Raw genomic sequence first — 24,525 nt, 5'->3', positions numbered from 1 at the left:
TTATTGTAGTCAATTTCCTGAGTGAATTTCAACTGAATGTTGTTTTTTCAAAACTCTCAAAATAGATTGTATTTACTAATTGCACAATTGAATTTTGTTTTTTGTCAAACTGCTAAAATTATTTGTAAGTACTTATCTGCACACAGCATGTGACATGTCTTGGGTTTTATCCATCAGAAAAACTCTGCTGGGCATCATAAAACTTTGCACAGCAATTTTCAAGCAAGTATACTTAGAAAATTATTGACTATTAGGAAATATTTTATTTCTGCTAATATTTCCTCCTTGTACACATTAGTGACTGCTTTAAAATAATATAATTTTCACATAAAATTGGTTAAGATATCAAATAAAACATGCTTACTTGATGATTCTATGATTTTCATTTTGGGCGCGACAGGTCCCTGGTTCAATTCCCTGACGAGCCCTCTCTTTCTTTTTACGGTGCATCTCATGGTTTATATATATCTGATTTTCTCAATTGGCTAAGTCAATAGCATCAACTGAGTTTTGTTTTTGCCATACTCCCAATAGAATTTGTACATACTTATGAATCTTGCCTTCATCATTTTCCTATTGCCTTTCTTCTATTTATGCATGATTTACACATAGTTTTTTACAAGTCTTGGGTTTTATCGATCAGACAAGTCCAAACTCTGTCGCCATTTTTATATCTTGTCACTGCACTTTCCAAATAAGCACACATAGAAAACTATCAATAGAATCTTACGGAAACATTTTAGTTGTACTACAAATAAGAGCATTCTTATACAAATTTCAACCGTATTGTGGTATATCAGGAAAACTGCAGGTTCCCTTCTGTCTAGATAGCTTTGAATGTTTTAAAAGAATAGTCTCACTTTGAAACACAAAAAGTTCAAAAATGAAATTGCAAGGTATTCTTTTGCCTTTCTTCTGTGTCTGGAAGCATGATTTGTACATTGCATATGACTAGTCTTTAGCTTCGTCCATGAGAGAAGTCCAAACTCTGTAGGCACTCACAAATCTTGTCCCGGCACTTTTCCTATATGCATACCTTAGAAAACTATCTACTGGACCATAAGGAAATATTTTTTTTATTCTACAAATTCATTTTTACATAAATGTATATGTTGTTTTAAAAACAAAAAGCTATTTTCTAAAAATCAATTGAAAAATCCAAAGAAAAATCTTCAGGTAGGTGGCTCGTTGGTCTAGGGGTATGATTCTCGCTTAGGGTGCGAGAGGTCCCGGCTTCAAATCCCGGATGAGCCCAAATTTTCAGATTCTTTGAAATGGTTCTATTATCTTATTGTAGTCAATTTCCTGAGTGAATTTCAACTGAATGTTGTTTTTTCAAAACTCTCAAAATAGATTGTATTTACTAATTTGCACAATTGAATTTTGTTTTTTGTCAAACTGCTAAAATTATTTGTAAGTACTTATCTGCACACAGCATGTGACATGTCTTGGGTTTTATCCATCAGAAAAACTCTGCTGGGCATCATAAAACTTTGCACAGTAATTTTCAAGCAAGTATACTTAGAAAATTATTGACTATTAGGAAATATTTTATTTATGCTAATATTTCCTCCTTGTACACATTAGTGACTGCTTTAAAATAATATAATTTTCACATAAAATTGGTTAAGATATCAAATAAAACATGCTTACTTGATGATTCCATGATTTTCGTTTTGGGCGCGACAGGTCCCTGGTTCAATTCCCTGACGAGCCCTCTCTTTCTTTTTACGGTGCATCTCATGGTTTATATATATCTGATTTTCTCAATTGGCTAAGTCAATAGCATCAACTGAGTTTTGTTTTTGCCATACTCCCAATAGAATTTGTACATACTTATGAATCTTGCCTTCATCATTTTCCTATTGCCTTTCTTCTATTTATGCATGATTTACACATAGTTTTTTACAAGTCTTGGGTTTTATCGATCAGACAAGTCCAAACTCTGTCGCCATTTTTATATCTTGTCACTGCACTTTCCAAATAAGCACACATAGAAAACTATCAATAGAATCTTACGAAAACATTTTAGTTGTACTACAAATAAGAGCATACTTATTAAAATTTCAACCGTATTGTGGTATATCAGGAAAACTGCAGGTTCCCTTCTGTCTAGATAGCTTTGAATGTTTTAAAAGAATAGTCTCACTTTGAAACACAAAAAGTTCAAAAATGAAATTGCAAGGTTTTCTTTTGCCTTTCTTCTGTGTCTGGAAGCATGATTTGTACATTGCATATGACAAGTCTTTAGCTTCGTCCATGAGAGAAGTCCAAACTCTGTAGGCACTCACAAATCTTGTCCCTGCACTTTTCCTATATGCATACCTTAGAAAACTATCTACTGGAATATAAGGAAATATTTTTTTTATTCTACAAATTCATTTTTACATAAATGTATATGGTGTTTTAAAAACAAAAATCTATTTTCTAAAAATCAATTGAAAAATCCAAAGAAAAATCTTCAGGTAGGTGGCTCGTTGGTCTAGGGGTATGATTCTCACTTAGGGTGTGAGAGGTCCCGGGTTCAAATCCCGGATGAGCCCAATTTTTCAGATTCTTTGAAATGGTTCCATTATCTTATTGTAGTCAATTTCCTGAGTGAATTTCAACTGAATGTTGTTTTTTCAAAACTCTCAAAATAGATTGTATTTACTAATTTGCACAATTGAATTTTGTTTTTTGTCAAACTGCTAAAATTATTTGTAAGTACTTATCTGCACACAGCATGTGACATGTCTTGGGTTTTATCCATCAGAAAAACTCTGCTGGGCATCATAAAACTTTGCACAGCAATTTTCAAGCAAGTATACTTAGAAAATTATTGACTATTTGGAAATATTTTATTTATGCTAATATTTCCTCCTTGTACACATTAGTGACTGCTTTAAAATAATATAATTTTCACATAAAATTGGTTAAGATATCAAATAAAACATGCTTACTTGATGATTCTATGATTTTCGTTTTGGGCGCGACAGGTCCCTGGTTCAATTCCCTGACGAGCCCTCTCTTTCTTTTTACGGTGCATCTCATGGTTTATATATATATGATTTTCTCAATTGGCTAAGTCAATAGCATCAACTGAGTTTTGTTTTTGCCATACTCCCAATAGAATTTGTACATACTTATGAATCTTGCCTTCATCATTTTCCTATTGCCTTTCTTCTATTTATGCATGATTTACACATAGCTTTTTACAAGTCTTGGGTTTTATCGATCAGACAAGTCCAAACTCTGTCGCCATTTTTAGATCTTGTCACTGCACTTTCCAAATAAGCACACATAGAAAACTATCAATAGAATCTTACGGAAACATTTTAGTTGTACTACAAATAAGAGCATACTTATTAAAATTTCAACCGTATTGTGGTATATCAGGAAAACTGCAGGTTCCCTTCTGTCTAGATAGCTTTGAATGTTTTAAAAGAATAGTCTCACTTTGAAACACAAAAAGTTCAAAAATGAAATTGCAAGGTTTTCTTTTGCCTTTCTTCTGTGTCTGGAAGCATGATTTGTACATTGCATATGACAAGTCTTTAGCTTCGTCCATGAGAGAAGTCCAAACTCTGTAGGCACTCACAAATCTTGTCCCTGCACTTTTCCTATATGCATACCTTAGAAAACTATCTACTGGAATATAAGGAAATATTTTTTTTATTCTACAAATTAATTTTTACATAAATGTATATGGTGCTTTAAAAAGAAAAAGCTATTTTCTTAAAATCAATTGAAAAATCCAAAGAAAATTTTTCAGGTAGGTGGCCTGTTGGCCTAGGGGTATGATTCTCGCTTAGGGTGTGAGAGGTCCCGGGTTCAAATCTCAGACAAGCCCAAGTTTTCAGATTCTTTGAAATGGTTCTATTATCTTATTGTAGTCAATTTCCTGAGTGAATTTCAACTGAATGTTGTTTTTTCAAAACTCTCAAAATAGATTGTATTTACTAATTTGCACAATTGAATTTTGTTTTTTGTCAAACTGCTAAAATTATTTGTAAGTACTTATCTGCACACAGCATGTGACATGTCTTGGGTTTTATCCATCAGAAAAACTCTGCTGGGCATCATAAAACTTTGCACAGCAATTTTCAAGCAAGTATACTTAGAAAATTATTGACTATTAGGAAATATTTTATTTCTGCTAATATTTCCTCCTTGTACACATTAGTGACTGCTTTAAAATAATATAATTTTCACATAAAATTGGTTAAGATATCAAATAAAACATGCTTACTTGATGATTCTATGATTTTCGTTTTGGGCGCGACAGGTCCCTGGTTCAATTCCCTGACGAGCCCTCTCTTTCTTTTTACGGTGCATCTCATGGTTTATATATATCTGATTTTCTCAATTGGCTAAGTCAATAGCATCAACTGAGTTTTGTTTTTGCCATACTCCCAATAGAATTTGTACATACTTATGAATCTTGCCTTCATCATTTTCCTATTGCCTTTCTTCTATTTATGCATGATTTACACATAGCTTTTTACAAGTCTTGGGTTTTATCGATCAGACAAGTCCAAACTCTGTCGCCATTTTTATATCTTGTCACTGCACTTTCCAAATAAGCACACATAGAAAACTATCAATAGAATCTTACGGAAACATTTTAGTTGTACTACAAATAAGAGCATTCTTATACAAATTTCAACCGTATTGTGGTATATCAGGAAAATTGCAGGTTCCCTTCTGTCTAGATAGCTTTGAATGTTTTAAAAGAATAGTCTCACTTTGAAACACAAAAAGTTCAAAAATGAAATTGCAAGGTATTCTTTTGCCTTTCTTCTGTGTCTGGAAGCATGATTTGTACATTGCATATGACTAGTCTTTAGCTTCATCCATGAGAGATGTCCAAACTCTGTAGGCACTCACAAATCTTGTCCCGGCACTTTTCCTATATGCATACCTTAGAAAACTATCTACTGGACCATAAGGAAATATTTTTTTTATTCTACAAATTCATTTTTACATAAATGTATATGGTGTTTTAAAAACAAAAAGCTATTTTCTAAAAATCAATTGAAAAATCAAAAGAAAAATCTTCAGGTAGGTGGCTCGTTGGTCTAGGTGTATGATTCTCGCTTAGGGTGCGAGAGGTCCCGGGTTCAAATCCTGGATGAGCCCAATTTTTCAGATTCTTTGAAATGGTTCCATTATCTTATTGTAGTCAATTTCCTGAGTGAATTTCAACTGAATGTTGTTTTTTCAAAACTCTCAAAATAGATTGTATTTACTAATTTGCACAATTGAATTTTGTTTTTTGTCAAACTGCTAAAATTATTTGTAAGTACTTATCTGCACACAGCATGTGACATGTCTTGGGTTTTATCCATCAGAAAAACTCTGCTGGGCATCATAAAACTTTGCACAGCAATTTTCAAGCAAGTATACTTAGAAAATTATTGACTATTTGGAAATATTTTATTTATGCTAATATTTCCTCCTTGTACACATTAGTGACTGCTTTAAAATAATATAATTTTCACATAAAATTGGTTAAGATATCAAATAAAACATGCTTACTTGATGATTCTATGATTTTCGTTTTGGGCGCGACAGGTCCCTGGTTCAATTCCCTGACGAGCCCTCTCTTTCTTTTTACGGTGCATCTCATGGTTTATATATATCTGATTTTCTCAATTGGCTAAGTTAATAGCATCAACTGAGTTTTGTTTTTGCCATACTCCCAATAGAATTTGTACATACTTATGAATCTTGCCTTCATCATTTTCCTATTGCCTTTCTTCTATTTATGCATGATTTACACATAGCTTTTTACAAGTCTTGGGTTTTATCGATCAGACAAGTCCAAACTCTGTCGCCATTTTTATATCTTGTCACTGCACTTTCCAAATAAGCACACATAGAAAACTATCAATAGAATCTTACGGAAACATTTTAGTTGTACTACAAATAAGAGCATTCTTATACAAATTTCAACCGTATTGTGGTATATCAGGAAAATTGCAGGTTCCCTTCTGTCTAGATAGCTTTGAATGTTTTAAAAGAATAGTCTCACTTTGAAACACAAAAAGTTCAAAAATGAAATTGCAAGGTATTCTTTTGCCTTTCTTCTGTGTCTGGAAGCATGATTTGTACATTGCATATGACTAGTCTTTAGCTTCATCCATGAGAGATGTCCAAACTCTGTAGGCACTCACAAATCTTGTCCCGGCACTTTTCCTATATGCATACCTTAGAAAACTATCTACTGGACCATAAGGAAATATTTTTTTTATTCTACAAATTCATTTTTACATAAATGTATATGGTGTTTTAAAAACAAAAAGCTATTTTCTAAAAATCAACTGAAAAATCCAAAGAAAAATCTTCAGGTAGGTGGCTCGTTGATCTAGGGGTATGATTCTCGCTTAGGGTGCGAGAGGTCCCGGCTTCAAATCCCAGACAAGCCCAAATTTTCAGATTCTTTGAAATGGTTCTATTATCTTATTGTAGTCAATTTCCTGAGTGAATTTCAACTGAATGTTGTTTTTTCAAAACGCTCAAAATAGATTGTATTTACTAATTTGCACAATTGAATTTTGTTTTTTGTCAAACTGCTAAAATTATTTGTAAGTACTTATCTGCACACAGCATGTGACATGTCTTGGGTTTTATCCATCAGAAAAACTCTGCTGGGCATCATAAAACTTTGTACAGCAATTTTCAAGCAAGTATACTTAGAAAATTATTGACTATTAGGAAATATTTTATTTATGCTAATATTTCCTCCTTGTACACATTAGTGACTGCTTTAAAATAATATAATTTTCACATAAAATTGGTTAAGATATCAAATAAAACATGCTTACTTGATGATTCTATGATTTTCGTTTTGTGCACGACAGGTCCCTGGTTCAATTCCCTGACGAGCCCTCTCTTTCTTTTTACGGTGCATCTCATGGTTTATATATATCTGATTTTCTCAATTGGCTAAGTCAATAGCATCAACTGAGTTTTGTTTTTGCCATACTCCCAATAGAATTTGTACATACTTATGAATCTTGCCTTCATCATTTTCCTATTGCCTTTCTTCTATTTATGCATGATTTACACATAGCTTTTTACAAGTCTTGGGTTTTATCGATCAGACAAGTCCAAACTCTGTCGCCATTTTTATATCTTGTCACTGCACTTTCCAAATAAGCACACATAGAAAACTATCAATAGAATCTTACGGAAACATCTTCTGTGTCTGGAAGCATGATTTGTACATTGCATATGACAAGTCTTTAGATTCGTCCATGAGAGAAGTCCAAACTCTGTAGGCACTCACAAATCTTGTCCCTGCACTTTTCCTATATGCATACCTTAGAAAACTATCTACTGGAATATAAGGAAATATTTTTTTTATTCTACAAATTAATTTTTACATAAATGTATATGGTGCTTTAAAAAGAAAAAGCTATTTTCTTAAAATCAATTGAAAAATCCAAAGAAAATTTTTCAGGTAGGTGGCCTGTTGTCCTAGGGGTATGATTCTCACTTAGGGTGTGAGAGGTTCCGGGTTCAAATCCCAGATGAGCCCAATTTTTCAGATTCTTTGAAATGGTTCCATTATCTTATTGTAGTCAATTTCCTGAGTGAATTTCAACTGAATGTTGTTTTTTCAAAACTCTCAAAATAGATTGTATTTACTAATTTGCACAATTGAATTTTGTTTTTTGTCAAACTGCTAAAATTATTTGTAAGTACTTATCTGCACACAGCATGTGACATGTCTTGGGTTTTATCCATCAGAAAAACTCTGCTGGGCATCATAAAACTTTGCACAGCAATTTTCAAGCAAGTATACTTAGAAAATTATTGACTATTTGGAAATATTTTATTTATGCTAATATTTCCTCCTTGTACACATTAGTGACTGCTTTAAAATAATATAATTTTCACATAAAATTGGTTAAGATATCAAATAAAACATGCTTACTTGATGATTCTATGATTTTCGTTTTGGGCGCGACAGGTCCCTGGTTCAATTCCCTGACGAGCCCTCTCTTTCTTTTTACGGTGCATCTCATGGTTTATATATATCTGATTTTCTCAATTGGCTAAGTCAATAGCATCAACTGAGTTTTGTTTTTGCCATACTCCCAATAGAATTTGTACATACTTATGAATCTTGCCTTCATCATTTTCCTATTGCCTTTCTTCTATTTATGCATGATTTACACATAGCTTTTTACAAGTCTTGGGTTTTATCGATCAGACAAGTCCAAACTCTGTCGCCATTTTTATATCTTGTCACTGCACTTTCCAAATAAGCACACATAGAAAACTATCAATAGAATCTTACGGAAACATTTTAGTTGTACTACAAATAAGAGCATTCTTATACAAATTTCAACCGTATTGTGGTATATCAGGAAAATTGCAGGTTCCCTTCTGTCTAGATAGCTTTGAATGTTTTAAAAGAATAGTCTCACTTTGAAACACAAAAAGTTCAAAAATGAAATTGCAAGGTATTCTTTTGCCTTTCTTCTGTGTCTGGAAGCATGATTTGTACATTGCATATGACTAGTCTTTAGCTTCATCCATGAGAGATGTCCAAACTCTGTAGGCACTCACAAATCTTGTCCCGGCACTTTTCCTATATGCATACCTTAGAAAACTATCTACTGGACCATAAGGAAATATTTTTTTTATTCTACAAATTCATTTTTACATAAATGTATATGGTGTTTTAAAAACAAAAAGCTATTTTCTAAAAATCAATTGAAAAATCCAAAGAAAAATCTTCAGGTAGGTGGCTCGTTGATCTAGGGGTATGATTCTCGCTTAGGGTGCGAGAGGTCCCGGCTTCAAATCCCAGACAAGCCCAAATTTTCAGATTCTTTGAAATGGTTCTATTATCTTATTGTAGTCAATTTCCTGAGTGAATTTCAACTGAATGTTGTTTTTTCAAAACTCTCAAAATAGATTGTATTTACTAATTTGCACAATTGAATTTTGTTTTTTGTCAAACTGCTAAAATTATTTGTAAGTACTTATCTGCACACAGCATGTGACATGTCTTGGGTTTTATCCATCAGAAAAACTCTGCTGGGCATCATAAAACTTTGTACTGCAATTTTCAAGCAAGTATACTTAGAAAATTATTGACTATTAGGAAATATTTTATTTATGCTAATATTTCCTCCTTGTACACATTAGTGACTGCTTTAAAATAATATAATTTTCACATAAAATTGGTTAAGATATCAAATAAAACATGCTTACTTGATGATTCTATGATTTTCGTTTTGGGCACGACAGGTCCCTGGTTCAATTCCCTGACGAGCCCTCTCTTTCTTTTTACGGTGCATCTCATGGTTTATATATATCTGATTTTCTCAATTGGCTAAGTCAATAGCATCAACTGAGTTTTGTTTTTGCCATACTCCCAATAGAATTTGTACATACTTATGAATCTTGCCTTCATCATTTTCCTATTGCCTTTCTTCTATTTATGCATGATTTACACATAGCTTTTTACAAGTCTTGGGTTTTATCGATCAGACAAGTCCAAACTCTGTCGCCATTTTTATATCTTGTCACTGCACTTTCCAAATAAGCACACATAGAAAACTATCAATAGAATCTTACGGAAACATCTTCTGTGTCTGGAAGCATGATTTGTACATTGCATATGACAAGTCTTTAGATTCGTCCATGAGAGAAGTCCAAACTCTGTAGGCACTCACAAATCTTGTCCCTGCACTTTTCCTATATGCATACCTTAGAAAACTATCTACTGGAATATAAGGAAATATTTTTTTTATTCTACAAATTAATTTTTACATAAATGTATATGGTGCTTTAAAAAGAAAAAGCTATTTTCTTAAAATCAATTGAAAAATCCAAAGAAAATTTTTCAGGTAGGTGGCCTGTTGTCCTAGGGGTATGATTCTCGCTTAGGGTGTGAGAGGTCCCGGGTTCAAATCTCAGACAAGCCCAAGTTTTCAGATTCTTTGAAATGGTTCTATTATCTTATTGTAGTCAATTTCCTGAGTGAATTTCAACTGAATGTTGTTTTTTCAAAACTCTCAAAATAGATTGTATTTACTAATTTGCACAAATGAATTTTGTTTTTTGTCAAACTGCTAAAATTATTTGTAAGTACTTATCTGCACACAGCATGTGACATGTCTTGGGTTTTATCCATCAGAAAAACTCTGCTGGGCATCATAAAACTTTGCACAGCAATTTTCAAGCAAGTATACTTAGAAAATTATTGACTATTAGGAAATATTTTATTTCTGCTAATATTTCCTCCTTGTACACATTAGTGACTGCTTTAAAATAATATAATTTTCACATAAAATTGGTTAAGATATCAAAGAAAACATGCTTACTTGATGATTCTATGATTTTCGTTTTGGGCGCGACAGGTCCCTGGTTCAATTCCCTGACGAGCCCTCTCTTTCTTTTTACGGTGCATCTCATGGTTTATATATATCTGATTTTCTCAATTGGCTAAGTCAATAGCATCAACTGAGTTTTGTTTTTGCCATACTCCCAATAGAATTTGTACATACTTATGAATCTTGCCTTCATCATTTTCCTATTGCCTTTCTTCTATTTATGCATGATTTACACATAGCTTTTTACAAGTCTTGGGTTTTATCGATCAGACAAGTCCAAACTCTGTCGCCATTTTTATATCTTGTCACTGCACTTTCCAAATAAGCACACATAGAAAACTATCAATAGAATCTTACGGAAACATTTTAGTTGTACTACAAATAAGAGCATTCTTATACAAATTTCAACCGTATTGTGGTATATCAGGAAAATTGCAGGTTCCCTTCTGTCTAGATAGCTTTGAATGTTTTAAAAGAATAGTCTCACTTTGAAACACAAAACGTTCAAAAATGAAATTGCAAGGTATTCTTTTGCCTTTCTTCTGTGTCTGGAAGCATGATTTGTACATTGCATATGACTAGGGGTATGATTCTCGCTTAGGGTGTGAGAGGTCCCGGGTTCAAATCTCAGACAAGCCCAAGTTTTCAGATTCTTTGAAATGGTTCTATTATCTTATTGTAGTCAATTTCCTGAGTGAATTTCAACTGAATGTTGTTTTTTCAAAACTCTCAAAATAGATTGTATTTACTAATTGCACAATTGAATTTTGTTTTTTGTCAAACTGCTAAAATTATTTGTAAGTACTTATCTGCACACAGCATGTGACATGTCTTGGGTTTTATCCATCAGAAAAACTCTGCTGGGCATCATAAAACTTTGCACAGCAATTTTCAAGCAAGTATACTTAGAAAATTATTGACTATTAGGAAATATTTTATTTCTGCTAATATTTCCTCCTTGTACACATTAGTGACTGCTTTAAAATAATATAATTTTCACATAAAATTGGTTAAGATATCAAATAAAACATGCTTACTTGATGATTCTATGATTTTCGTTTTGGGCGCGACAGGTCCCTGGTTCAATTCCCTGACGAGCCCTCTCTTTCTTTTTACGGTGCATCTCATGGTTTATATATATATCTGATTTTCTCAATTGGCTAAGTCAATAGCATCAACTGAGTTTTGTTTTTGCCATACTCCCAATAGAATTTGTACATACTTATGAATCTTGCCTTCATCATTTTCCTATTGCCTTTCTTCTATTTATGCATGATTTACACATAGCTTTTTACAAGTCTTGGGTTTTATCGATCAGACAAGTCCAAACTCTGTCGCCATTTTTATATCTTGTCACTGCACTTTCCAAATAAGCACACATAGAAAACTATCAATAGAATCTTACGGAAACATTTTAGTTGTACTACAAATAAGAGCATTCTTATACAAATTTCAACCGTATTGTGGTATATCAGGAAAATTGCAGGTTCCCTTCTGTCTAGATAGCTTTGAATGTTTTAAAAGAATAGTCCCACTTTGAAACACAAAAAGTTCAAAAATGAAATTGCAAGGTATTCTTTTGCCTTTCTTCTGTGTCTGGAAGCATGATTTGTACATTGCATATGACTAGTCTTTAGCTTCATCCATGAGAGATGTCCAAACTCTGTAGGCACTCACAAATCTTGTCCCGGCACTTTTCCTATATGCATACCTTAGAAAACTATCTACTGGACCATAAGGAAATATTTTTTTTATTCTACAAATTCATTTTTACATAAATGTATATGGTGTTTTAAAAACAAAAAGCTATTTTCTAAAAATCAATTGAAAAATCCAAAGAAAAATCTTCAGGTAGGTGGCTCGTTGATCTAGGGGTATGATTCTCGCTTAGGGTGCGAGAGGTCCCGGCTTCAAATCCCAGACAAGCCCAAATTTTCAGATTCTTTGAAATGGTTCTATTATCTTATTGTAGTCAATTTCCTGAGTGAATTTCAACTGAATGTTGTTTTTTCAAAACTCTCAAAATAGATTGTATTTACTAATTTGCACAATTGAATTTTGTTTTTTGTCAAACTGCTAAAATTATTTGTAAGTACTTATCTGCACACAGCATGTGACATGTCTTGGGTTTTATCCATCAGAAAAACTCTGCTGGGCATCATAAAACTTTGTACAGCAATTTTCAAGCAAGTATACTTAGAAAATTATTGACTATTAGGAAATATTTTATTTATGCTAATATTTCCTCCTTGTACACATTAGTGACTGCTTTAAAATAATATAATTTTCACATAAAATTGGTTAAGATATCAAATAAAACATGCTTACTTGATGATTCTATGATTTTCGTTTTGGGCGCGACAGGTCCCTGGTTCAATTCCCTGACGAGCCCTCTCTTTCTTTTTACGGTGCATCTCATGGTTTATATATATCTGATTTTCTCAATTGGCTAAGTCAATAGCATCAACTGAGTTTTGTTTTTGCCATACTCCCAATAGAATTTGTACATACTTATGAATCTTGCCTTCATCATTTTCCTATTGCCTTTCTTCTATTTATGCATGATTTACACATAGCTTTTTACAAGTCTTGGGTTTTATCGATCAGACAAGTCCAAACTCTGTCGCCATTTTTATATCTTGTCACTGCACTTTCCAAATAAGCACACATAGAAAACTATCAATAGAATCTTACGGAAACATTTTAGTTGTACTACAAATAAGAGCATTCTTATACAAATTTCAACCGTATTGTGGTATATCAGGAAAATAGCAGGTTCCCTTCTGTCTAGATAGCTTTGAATGTTTTAAAAGAATAGTCTCACTTTGAAACACAAAAAGTTCAAAAATGAAATTGCAAGGTATTCTTTTGCCTTTCTTCTGTGTCTGGAAGCATGATTTGTACATTGCATATGACTAGTCTTTAGCTTCATCCATGAGAGATGTCCAAACTCTGTAGGCACTCACAAATCTTGTCCCGGCACTTTTCCTATATGCATACCTTAGAAAACTATCTACTGGACCATAAGGAAATATTTTTTTTATTCTACAAATTCATTTTTACATAAATGTATATGGTGTTTTAAAAACAAAAAGCTATTTTCTAAAAATCAATTGAAAAATCCAAAGAAAAATCTTCAGGTAGGTGGCTCGTTGGTCTAGGGGTATGATTCTCGCTTAGGGTGCGAGAGGTCCCAGGTTCAAATCCCGGATGAGCCCAAATTTTCAGATTCTTTGAAATGGTTCTATTATCTTATTGTAGTCAATTTCCTGAGTGAATTTCAACTGAATGTTGTTTTTTCAAAACTCTCAAAATAGATTGTATTTACTAATTGCACAATTGAATTTTGTTTTTTGTCAAACTGCTAAAATTATTTGTAAGTACTTATCTGCACACAGCATGTGACATGTCTTGGGTTTTATCCATCAGAAAAACTCTGCTGGGCATCATAAAACTTTGCACAGCAATTTTCAAGCAAGTATACTTAGAAAATTATTGACTATTAGGAAATATTTTATTTCTGCTAATATTTCCTCCTTGTACACATTAGTGACTGCTTTAAAATAATATAATTTTCACATAAAATTGGTTAAGATATCAAATAAAACATGCTTACTTGATGATTCTATGATTTTCGTTTTGGGCGCGACAGGTCCCTGGTTCAATTCCCTGACGAGCCCTCTCTTTCTTTTTACGGTGCATCTCATGGTTTATATATATCTGATTTTCTCAATTGGCTAAGTCAATAGCATCAACTGAGTTTTGTTTTTGCCATACTCCCAATAGAATTTGTACATACTTATGAATCTTGCCTTCATCATTTTCCTATTGCCTTTCTTCTATTTATGCATGATTTACACATAGTTTTTTACAAGTCTTGGGTTTTATCGATCAGACAAGTCCAAACTCTGTCGCCATTTTTATATCTTGTCACTGCACTTTCCAAATAAGCACACATAGAAAACTATCAATAGAATCTTACGGAAACATTTTAGTTGTACTACAAATAAGAGCATTCTTATACAAATTTCAACCGTATTGTGGTATATCAGGAAAACTGCAGGTTCCCTTCTGTCTAGATAGCTTTGAATGTTTTAAAAGAATAGTCTCACTTTGAAACACAAAAAGTTCAAAAATGAAATTGCAAGGTATTCTTTTGCCTTTCTTCTGTGTCTGGAAGCATGATTTGTACATTGCATATGACTAGTCTTTAGCTTCGTCCATGAGAGAAGTCCAAACTCTGTAGGCACTCACAAATCTTGTCCCGGCACTTTTCCTATATGCATACCTTAGAAAACTATCTACTGGACCATAAGGAAATATTTTTTTTATTCTACAAATTCATTTTTACATAAATGTATATGGTGTTTTAAAAACAAAAAGCTATTTTCTAAAAATCAATTGAAAAATCCAAAGAAAGATCTTCAGGTAGGTGGCTCGTTGGTCTAGGGGTATGATTCTCGCTTAGGGTGCGAGAAGTCCCGGCTTCAAATCCCGGATGAGCCCAAATTTTCAGATTCTTTGAAATGGTTCTATTATCTTATTGTAGTCAATTTCCTGAGTGAATTTCAACTGAATGTTGTTTTTTCAAAACTCTCAAAATAGATTGTATTTACTAATTTGCACAATTGAATTTTGTTTTTTGTCAAACTGCTAAAATTATTTGTACTTATCTGCACACAGCATGTGACATGTCTTGGGTTTTATCCATCAGAAAAACTCTGCTGGGCATCATAAAACTTTGCACAGCAATTTTCAAGCAAGTATACTTAGAAAATTATTGACTATTAGGAAATATTTTATTTCTGCTAATATTTCCTCCTTGTACACATTAGTGACTGCTTTAAAATAATATAATTTTCACATAAAATTGGTTAAGATATCAAATAAAACATGCTTACTTGATGATTCTATGATTTTCGTTTTGGGCGCGACAGGTCCCTGGTTCAATTCCCTGACGAGCCCTCTCTTTCTTTTTACGGTGCATCTCATGGTTTATATATATATCTGATTTTCTCAATTGGCTAAGTCAATAGCATCAACTGAGTTTTGTTTTTGCCATACTCCCAATAGAATTTGTACATACTTATGAATCTTGCCTTCATCATTTTCCTATTGCCTTTCTTCTATTTATGCATGATTTACACATAGCTTTTTACAAGTCTTGGGTTTTATCGATCAGACAAGTCCAAACTCTGTCGCCATTTTTATATCTTGTCACTGCACTTTCCAAATAAGCACACATAGAAAACTATCAATAGAATCTTACGGAAACATTTTAGTTGTACTACAAATAAGAGCATTCTTATACAAATTTCAACCGTATTGTGGTATATCAGGAAAATTGCAGGTTCCCTTCTGTCTAGATAGCTTTGAATGTTTTAAAAGAATAGTCCCACTTTGAAACACAAAAAGTTCAAAAATGAAATTGCAAGGTATTCTTTTGCCTTTCTTCTGTGTCTGGAAGCATGATTTGTACATTGCATATGACTAGTCTTTAGCTTCATCCATGAGAGATGTCCAAACTCTGTAGGCACTCACAAATCTTGTCCCGGCACTTTTCCTATATGCATACCTTAGAAAACTATCTACTGGACCATAAGGAAATATTTTTTTTATTCTACAAATTCATTTTTACATAAATGTATATGGTGTTTTAAAAACAAAAAGCTATTTTCTAAAAATCAATTGAAAAATCCAAAGAAAAATCTTCAGGTAGGTGGCTCGTTGATCTAGGGGTATGATTCTCGCTTAGGGTGCGAGAGGTCCCGGCTTCAAATCCCAGACAAGCCCAAATTTTCAGATTCTTTGAAATGGTTCTATTATCTTATTGTAGTCAATTTCCTGAGTGAATTTCAACTGAATGTTGTTTTTTCAAAACTCTCAAAATAGATTGTATTTACTAATTTGCACAATTGAATTTTGTTTTTTGTCAAACTGCTAAAATTATTTGTAAGTACTTATCTGCACACAGCATGTGACATGTCTTGGGTTTTATCCATCAGAAAAACTCTGCTGGGCATCATAAAACTTTGTACAGCAATTTTCAAGCAAGTATACTTAGAAAATTATTGACTATTAGGAAATATTTTATTTATGCTAATATTTCCTCCTTGTACACATTAGTGACTGCTTTAAAATAATATAATTTTCACATAAAATTGGTTAAGATATCAAATAAAACATGCTTACTTGATGATTCTATGATTTTCGTTTTGGGCGCGACAGGTCCCTGGTTCAATTCCCTGACGAGCCCTCTCTTTCTTTTTACGGTGCATCTCATGGTTTATATATATCTGATTTTCTCAATTGGCTAAGTCAATAGCATCAACTGAGTTTTGTTTTTGCCATACTCCCAATAGAATTTGTACATACTTATGAATCTTGCCTTCATCATTTTCCTATTGCCTTTCTTCTATTTATGCATGATTTACACATAGCTTTTTACAAGTCTTGGGTTTTATCGATCAGACAAGTCCAAACTCTGTCGCCATTTTTATATCTTGTCACTGCACTTTCCAAATAAGCACACATAGAAAACTATCAATAGAATCTTACGGAAACATTTTAGTTGTACTACAAATAAGAGCATTCTTATACAAATTTCAACCGTATTGTGGTATATCAGGAAAATAGCAGGTTCCCTTCTGTCTAGATAGCTTTGAATGTTTTAAAAGAATAGTCTCACTTTGAAACACAAAAAGTTCAAAAATGAAATTGCAAGGTATTCTTTTGCCTTTCTTCTGTGTCTGGAAGCATGATTTGTACATTGCATATGACTAGTCTTTAGCTTCATCCATGAGAGATGTCCAAACTCTGTAGGCACTCACAAATCTTGTCCCGGCACTTTTCCTATATGCATACCTTAGAAAACTATCTACTGGACCATAAGGAAATATTTTTTTTATTCTACAAATTCATTTTTACATAAATGTATATGGTGTTTTAAAAACAAAAAGCTATTTTCTAAAAATCAATTGAAAAATCCAAAGAAAAATCTTCAGGTAGGTGGCTCGTTGGTCTAGGGGTATGATTCTCGCTTAGGGTGCGAGAGGTCCCAGGTTCAAATCCCGGATGAGCCCAAATTTTCAGATTCTTTGAAATGGTTCTATTATCTTATTGTAGTCAATTTCCTGAGTGAATTTCAACTGAATGTTGTTTTTTCAAAACTCTCAAAATAGATTGTATTTACTAATTGCACAATTGAATTTTGTTTTTTGTCAAACTGCTAAAATTATTTGTAAGTACTTATCTGCACACAGCATGTGACATGTCTTGGGTTTTATCCATCAGAAAAACTCTGCTGGGCATCATAAAACTTTGCACAGCAATTTTCAAGCAAGTATACTTAGAAAATTATTGACTATTAGGAAATATTTTATTTCTGCTAATATTTCCTCCTTGTACACATTAGTGACTGCTTTAAAATAATATAATTTTCACATAAAATTGGTTAAGATATCAAATAAAACATGCTTACTTGATGATTCTATGATTTTCGTTTTGGGCGCGACAGGTCCCTGGTTCAATTCCCTGACGAGCCCTCTCTTTCTTTTTACGGTGCATCTCATGGTTTATATATATCTGATTTTCTCAATTGGCTAAGTCAATAGCATCAACTGAGTTTTGTTTTTGCCATACTCCCAATAGAATTTGTACATACTTATGAATCTTGCCTTCATCATTTTCCTATTGCCTTTCTTCTATTTATGCATGATTTACACATAGTTTTTTACAAGTCTTGGGTTTTATCGATCAGACAAGTCCAAACTCTGTCGCCATTTTTATATCTTGTCACTGCACTTTCCAAATAAGCACACATAGAAAACTATCAATAGAATCTTACGGAAACATTTTAGTTGTACTACAAATAAGAGCATTCTTATACAAATTTCAACCGTATTGTGGTATATCAGGAAAACTGCAGGTTCCCTTCTGTCTAGATAGCTTTGAATGTTTTAAAAGAATAGTCTCACTTTGAAACACAAAAAGTTCAAAAATGAAATTGCAAGGTATTCTTTTGCCTTTCTTCTGTGTCTGGAAGCATGATTTGTACATTGCATATGACTAGTCTTTAGCTTCGTCCATGAGAGAAGTCCAAACTCTGTAGGCACTCACAAATCTTGTCCCGGCACTTTTCCTATATGCATACCTTAGAAAACTATCTACTGGACCATAAGGAAATATTTTTTTTATTCTACAAATTCATTTTTACATAAATGTATATGGTGTTTTAAAAACAAAAAGCTATTTTCTAAAAAAAAATTGAAAAATCCAAAGAAAGATCTTCAGGTAGGTGGCTCGTTGGTCTAGGGGTATGATTCTCGCTTAGGGTGCGAGAAGTCCCGGCTTCAAATCCCGGATGAGCCCAAATTTTCAGATTCTTTGAAATGGTTCTATTATCTTATTGTAGTCAATTTCCTGAGTGAATTTCAACTGAATGTTGTTTTTTCAAAACTCTCAAAATAGATTGTATTTACTAATTTGCACAATTGAATTTTGTTTTTTGTCAAACTGCTAAAATTATTTGTACTTATCTGCACACAGCATGTGACATGTCTTGGGTTTTATCCATCAGAAAAACTCTGCTGGGCATCATAAAACTTTGCACAGCAATTTTCAAGCAAGTATACTTAGAAAATTATTGACTATTAGGAAATATTTTATTTCTGCTAATATTTCCTCCTTGTACACATTAGTGACTGCTTTAAAATAATATAATTTTCACATAAAATTGGTTAAGATATCAAATAAAACATGCTTACTTGATGATTCCATGATTTTCGTTTTGGGCGCGACAGGTCCCTGGTTCAATTCCCTGACGAGCCCTCTCTTTCTTTTTACGGTGCATCTCATGGTTTATATATATCTGATTTTCTCAATTGGCTAAGTCAATAGCATCAACTGAGTTTTGTTTTTGCCATACTCCCAATAGAATTTGTACATACTTATGAATCTTGCCTTCATCATTTTCCTATTGCCTTTCTTCTATTTATGCATGATTTACACATAGCTTTTTACAAGTCTTGGGTTTTATCGATCAGACAAGTCCAAACTCTGTCGCCATTTTTATATCTTGTCACTGCACTTTCCAAATAAGCACACATAGAAAACTATCAATAGAATCTTACGGAAACATTTTAGTTGTACTACAAATAAGAGCATTCTTATACAAATTTCAACCGTATTGTGGTATATCAGGAAAATTGCAGGTTCCCTTCTGTCTAGATAGCTTTGAATGTTTTAAAAGAATAGTCCCACTTTGAAACACAAAAAGTTCAAAAATGAAATTGCAAGGTATTCTTTTGCCTTTCTTCTGTGTCTGGAAGCATGATTTGTACATTGCATATGACTAGTCTTTAGCTTCATCCATGAGAGATGTCCAAACTCTGTAGGCACTCACAAATCTTGTCCCGGCACTTTTCCTATATGCATACCTTAGAAAACTATCTACTGGACCATAAGGAAATATTTTTTTTATTCTACAAATTCATTTTTACATAAATGTATATGGTGTTTTAAAAACAAAAAGCTATTTTCTAAAAATCAATTGAAAAATCCAAAGAAAAATCTTCAGGTAGGTGGCTCGTTGATCTAGGGGTATGATTCTCGCTTAGGGTGCGAGAGGTCCCGGCTTCAAATCCCAGACAAGCCCAAATTTTCAGATTCTTTGAAATGGTTCTATTATCTTATTGTAGTCAATTTCCTGAGTGAATTTCAACTGAATGTTGTTTTTTCAAAACTCTCAAAATAGATTGTATTTACTAATTTGCACAATTGAATTTTGTTTTTTGTCAAACTGCTAAAATTATTTGTAAGTACTTATCTGCACACAGCATGTGACATGTCTTGGGTTTTATCCATCAGAAAAACTCTGCTGGGCATCATAAAACTTTGTACAGCAATTTTCAAGCAAGTATACTTAGAAAATTATTGACTATTAGGAAATATTTTATTTATGCTAATATTTCCTCCTTGTACACATTAGTGACTGCTTTAAAATAATATAATTTTCACATAAAATTGGTTAAGATATCAAATAAAACATGCTTACTTGATGATTCTATGATTTTCGTTTTGGGCGCGACAGGTCCCTGGTTCAATTCCCTGACGAGCCCTCTCTTTCTTTTTACGGTGCATCTCATGGTTTATATATATCTGATTTTCTCAATTGGCTAAGTCAATAGCATCAACTGAGTTTTGTTTTTGCCATACTCCCAATAGAATTTGTACATACTTATGAATCTTGCCTTCATCATTTTCCTATTGCCTTTCTTCTATTTATGCATGATTTACACATAGCTTTTTACAAGTCTTGGGTTTTATCGATCAGACAAGTCCAAACTCTGTCGCCATTTTTATATCTTGTCACTGCACTTTCCAAATAAGCACACATAGAAAACTATCAATAGAATCTTACGGAAACATTTTAGTTGTACTACAAATAAGAGCATTCTTATACAAATTTCAACCGTATTGTGGTATATCAGGAAAATAGCAGGTTCCCTTCTGTCTAGATAGCTTTGAATGTTTTAAAAGAATAGTCTCACTTTGAAACACAAAAAGTTCAAAAATGAAATTGCAAGGTATTCTTTTGCCTTTCTTCTGTGTCTGGAAGCATGATTTGTACATTGCATATGACTAGTCTTTAGCTTCATCCATGAGAGATGTCCAAACTCTGTAGGCACTCACAAATCTTGTCCCGGCACTTTTCCTATATGCATACCTTAGAAAACTATCTACTGGACCATAAGGAAATATTTTTTTTATTCTACAAATTCATTTTTACATAAATGTATATGGTGTTTTAAAAACAAAAAGCTATTTTCTAAAAATCAATTGAAAAATCCAAAGAAAAATCTTCAGGTAGGTGGCTCGTTGGTCTAGGGGTATGATTCTCGCTTAGGGTGCGAGAGGTCCCAGGTTCAAATCCCGGATGAGCCCAAATTTTCAGATTCTTTGAAATGGTTCTATTATCTTATTGTAGTCAATTTCCTGAGTGAATTTCAACTGAATGTTGTTTTTTCAAAACTCTCAAAATAGATTGTATTTACTAATTGCACAATTGAATTTTGTTTTTTGTCAAACTGCTAAAATTATTTGTAAGTACTTATCTGCACACAGCATGTGACATGTCTTGGGTTTTATCCATCAGAAAAACTCTGCTGGGCATCATAAAACTTTGCACAGCAATTTTCAAGCAAGTATACTTAGAAAATTATTGACTATTAGGAAATATTTTATTTCTGCTAATATTTCCTCCTTGTACACATTAGTGACTGCTTTAAAATAATATAATTTTCACATAAAATTGGTTAAGATATCAAATAAAACATGCTTACTTGATGATTCTATGATTTTCGTTTTGGGCGCGACAGGTCCCTGGTTCAATTCCCTGACGAGCCCTCTCTTTCTTTTTACGGTGCATCTCATGGTTTATATATATCTGATTTTCTCAATTGGCTAAGTCAATAGCATCAACTGAGTTTTGTTTTTGCCATACTCCCAATAGAATTTGTACATACTTATGAATCTTGCCTTCATCATTTTCCTATTGCCTTTCTTCTATTTATGCATGATTTACACATAGTTTTTTACAAGTCTTGGGTTTTATCGATCAGACAAGTCCAAACTCTGTCGCCATTTTTATATCTTGTCACTGCACTTTCCAAATAAGCACACATAGAAAACTATCAATAGAATCTTACGGAAACATTTTAGTTGTACTACAAATAAGAGCATTCTTATACAAATTTCAACCGTATTGTGGTATATCAGGAAAACTGCAGGTTCCCTTCTGTCTAGATAGCTTTGAATGTTTTAAAAGAATAGTCTCACTTTGAAACACAAAAAGTTCAAAAATGAAATTGCAAGGTATTCTTTTGCCTTTCTTCTGTGTCTGGAAGCATGATTTGTACATTGCATATGACTAGTCTTTAGCTTCGTCCATGAGAGAAGTCCAAACTCTGTAGGCACTCACAAATCTTGTCCCGGCACTTTTCCTATATGCATACCTTAGAAAACTATCTACTGGACCATAAGGAAATATTTTTTTTATTCTACAAATTCATTTTTACATAAATGTATATGGTGTTTTAAAAACAAAAAGCTATTTTCTAAAAATCAATTGAAAAATCCAAAGAAAGATCTTCAGGTAGGTGGCTCGTTGGTCTAGGGGTATGATTCTCGCTTAGGGTGCGAGAAGTCCCGGCTTCAAATCCCGGATGAGCCCAAATTTTCAGATTCTTTGAAATGGTTCTATTATCTTATTGTAGTCAATTTCCTGAGTGAATTTCAACTGAATGTTGTTTTTTCAAAACTCTCAAAATAGATTGTATTTACTAATTTGCACAATTGAATTTTGTTTTTTGTCAAACTGCTAAAATTATTTGTACTTATCTGCACACAGCATGTGACATGTCTTGGGTTTTATCCATCAGAAAAACTCTGCTGGGCATCATAAAACTTTGCACAGCAATTTTCAAGCAAGTATACTTAGAAAATTATTGACTATTAGGAAATATTTTATTTCTGCTAATATTTCCTCCTTGTACACATTAGTGACTGCTTTAAAATAATATAATTTTCACATAAAATTGGTTAAGATATCAAATAAAACATGCTTACTTGATGATTCCATGATTTTCGTTTTGGGCGCGACAGGTCCCTGGTTCAATTCCCTGACGAGCCCTCTCTTTCTTTTTACGGTGCATCTCATGGTTTATATATATCTGATTTTCTCAATTGGCTAAGTCAATAGCATCAACTGAGTTTTGTTTTTGCCATACTCCCAATAGAATTTGTACATACTTATGAATCTTGCCTTCATCATTTTCCTATTGCCTTTCTTCTATTTATGCATGATTTACACATAGCTTTTTACAAGTCTTGGGTTTTATCGATCAGACAAGTCCAAACTCTGTCGCCATTTTTATATCTTGTCACTGCACTTTCCAAATAAGCACACATAGAAAACTATCAATAGAATCTTACGGAAACATTTTAGTTGTACTACAAATAAGAGCATTCTTATTCAAATTTCAACCGTATTGTGGTATATCAGGAAAACTGCAGGTTCCCTTCTGTCTAGATAGCTTTGAATGTTTTCAAAGAATAGTCTCACTTTGAAACACAAAAAGTTCAAAAATTAAATTGCAAGGTTTTCTTTTGCCTTTCTTCTGTGTCTGGAAGCATGATTTGTACATTGCAAATGACAAGTCTTTAGCTTCGTCCATGAGAGAAGCCCAAACTCTGTAGGCACTCACAAATCTTGTCCCTGCACTTTTCCTATATGCATACCTTAGAAAACTATCTACTGGAATATAAAGAAATATTTTTTTTATTCTACAAATTCATTTTTACATAAATGTATATGGTGTTTTAAAAACAAAAATCTATTTTCTAAAAATCAATTGAAAAATCCAAAGAAAAATCTTCAGGTAGGTGGCTCGTTGGTCTAGGGGTATGATTCTCGCTTAGGGTGCGAGAGGTCCCGGGTTCAAATCCCGGATGAGCCCATTTTTTCAGATTCTTTGAAATGGTTCCATTATCTTATTGTAGTCAATTTCCTGAGTGAATTTCAACTGAATGTTGTTTTTTCAAAACTCTCAAAATAGATTGTATTTACTAATTTGCACAATTGAATTTTGTTTTTTGTCAAACTGCTAAAATTATTTGTAAGTACTTATCTGCACACAGCATGTGACATGTCTTGGGTTTTATCCATCAGAAAAACTCTGCTGGGCATCATAAAACTTTGCACAGCAATTTTCAAGCAAGTATACTTAGAAAATTATTGACTATTTGGAAATATTTTATTTATGCTAATATTTCCTCCTTGTACACATTAGTGACTGCTTTAAAATAATATAATTTTCACATAAAATTGGTTAAGATATCAAATAAAACATGCTTACTTGATGATTCTATGATTTTCGTTTTGGGCGCGACAGGTCCCTGGTTCAATTCCCTGACGAGCCCTCTCTTTCTTATTACGGTGCATCTCATGGTTTATATATATCTGATTTTCTCAATTGGCTAAGTCAATAGCATCAACTGAGTTTTGTTTTTGCCATACTCCCAATAGAATTTGTACATACTTATGAATCTTGCCTTCATCATTTTCCTATTGCCTTTCTTCTATTTATGCATGATTTACACATAGTTTTTTACAAGTCTTGGGTTTTAT

General features: G+C 32.9%; 6 non-coding genes across 6 annotated transcripts; all 6 read left to right on the top strand.

Moving 5' to 3' along the window:
* Positions 1-1,182: 1,182 nt before the first annotated feature.
* On the top strand, positions 1,183-1,254 carry TRNAP-AGG (transfer RNA proline (anticodon AGG)). Its single transcript has one exon. It is a non-coding gene; the product is annotated as a tRNA-Pro (tRNA).
* Positions 1,255-2,471: 1,217 nt separating this feature from the next.
* TRNAP-AGG (transfer RNA proline (anticodon AGG)) lies at positions 2,472-2,543 on the top strand. The gene has a single exon. It is a non-coding gene; the product is annotated as a tRNA-Pro (tRNA).
* Positions 2,544-13,483: 10,940 nt separating this feature from the next.
* Positions 13,484-13,555, top strand: TRNAP-AGG (transfer RNA proline (anticodon AGG)). The gene has a single exon. It is a non-coding gene; the product is annotated as a tRNA-Pro (tRNA).
* A 3,792-nt stretch (positions 13,556-17,347) lies between these two features.
* TRNAP-AGG (transfer RNA proline (anticodon AGG)) lies at positions 17,348-17,419 on the top strand. The gene has a single exon. It is a non-coding gene; the product is annotated as a tRNA-Pro (tRNA).
* Positions 17,420-21,209: 3,790 nt separating this feature from the next.
* Positions 21,210-21,281, top strand: TRNAP-AGG (transfer RNA proline (anticodon AGG)). Its single transcript has one exon. It is a non-coding gene; the product is annotated as a tRNA-Pro (tRNA).
* A 2,501-nt stretch (positions 21,282-23,782) lies between these two features.
* Positions 23,783-23,854, top strand: TRNAP-AGG (transfer RNA proline (anticodon AGG)). The gene has a single exon. It is a non-coding gene; the product is annotated as a tRNA-Pro (tRNA).
* Positions 23,855-24,525: the final 671 nt, after the last annotated feature.

The sequence above is a fragment of the Taudactylus pleione genome, unplaced genomic scaffold (genome assembly GCF_031769625.1).
Source record: "Taudactylus pleione unplaced genomic scaffold, aTauple2 ptg000192l, whole genome shotgun sequence".
NCBI lineage: Eukaryota > Metazoa > Chordata > Amphibia > Anura > Myobatrachidae > Taudactylus > Taudactylus pleione.
This window is presented reverse-complemented; position numbering and strand designations above follow the sequence as displayed.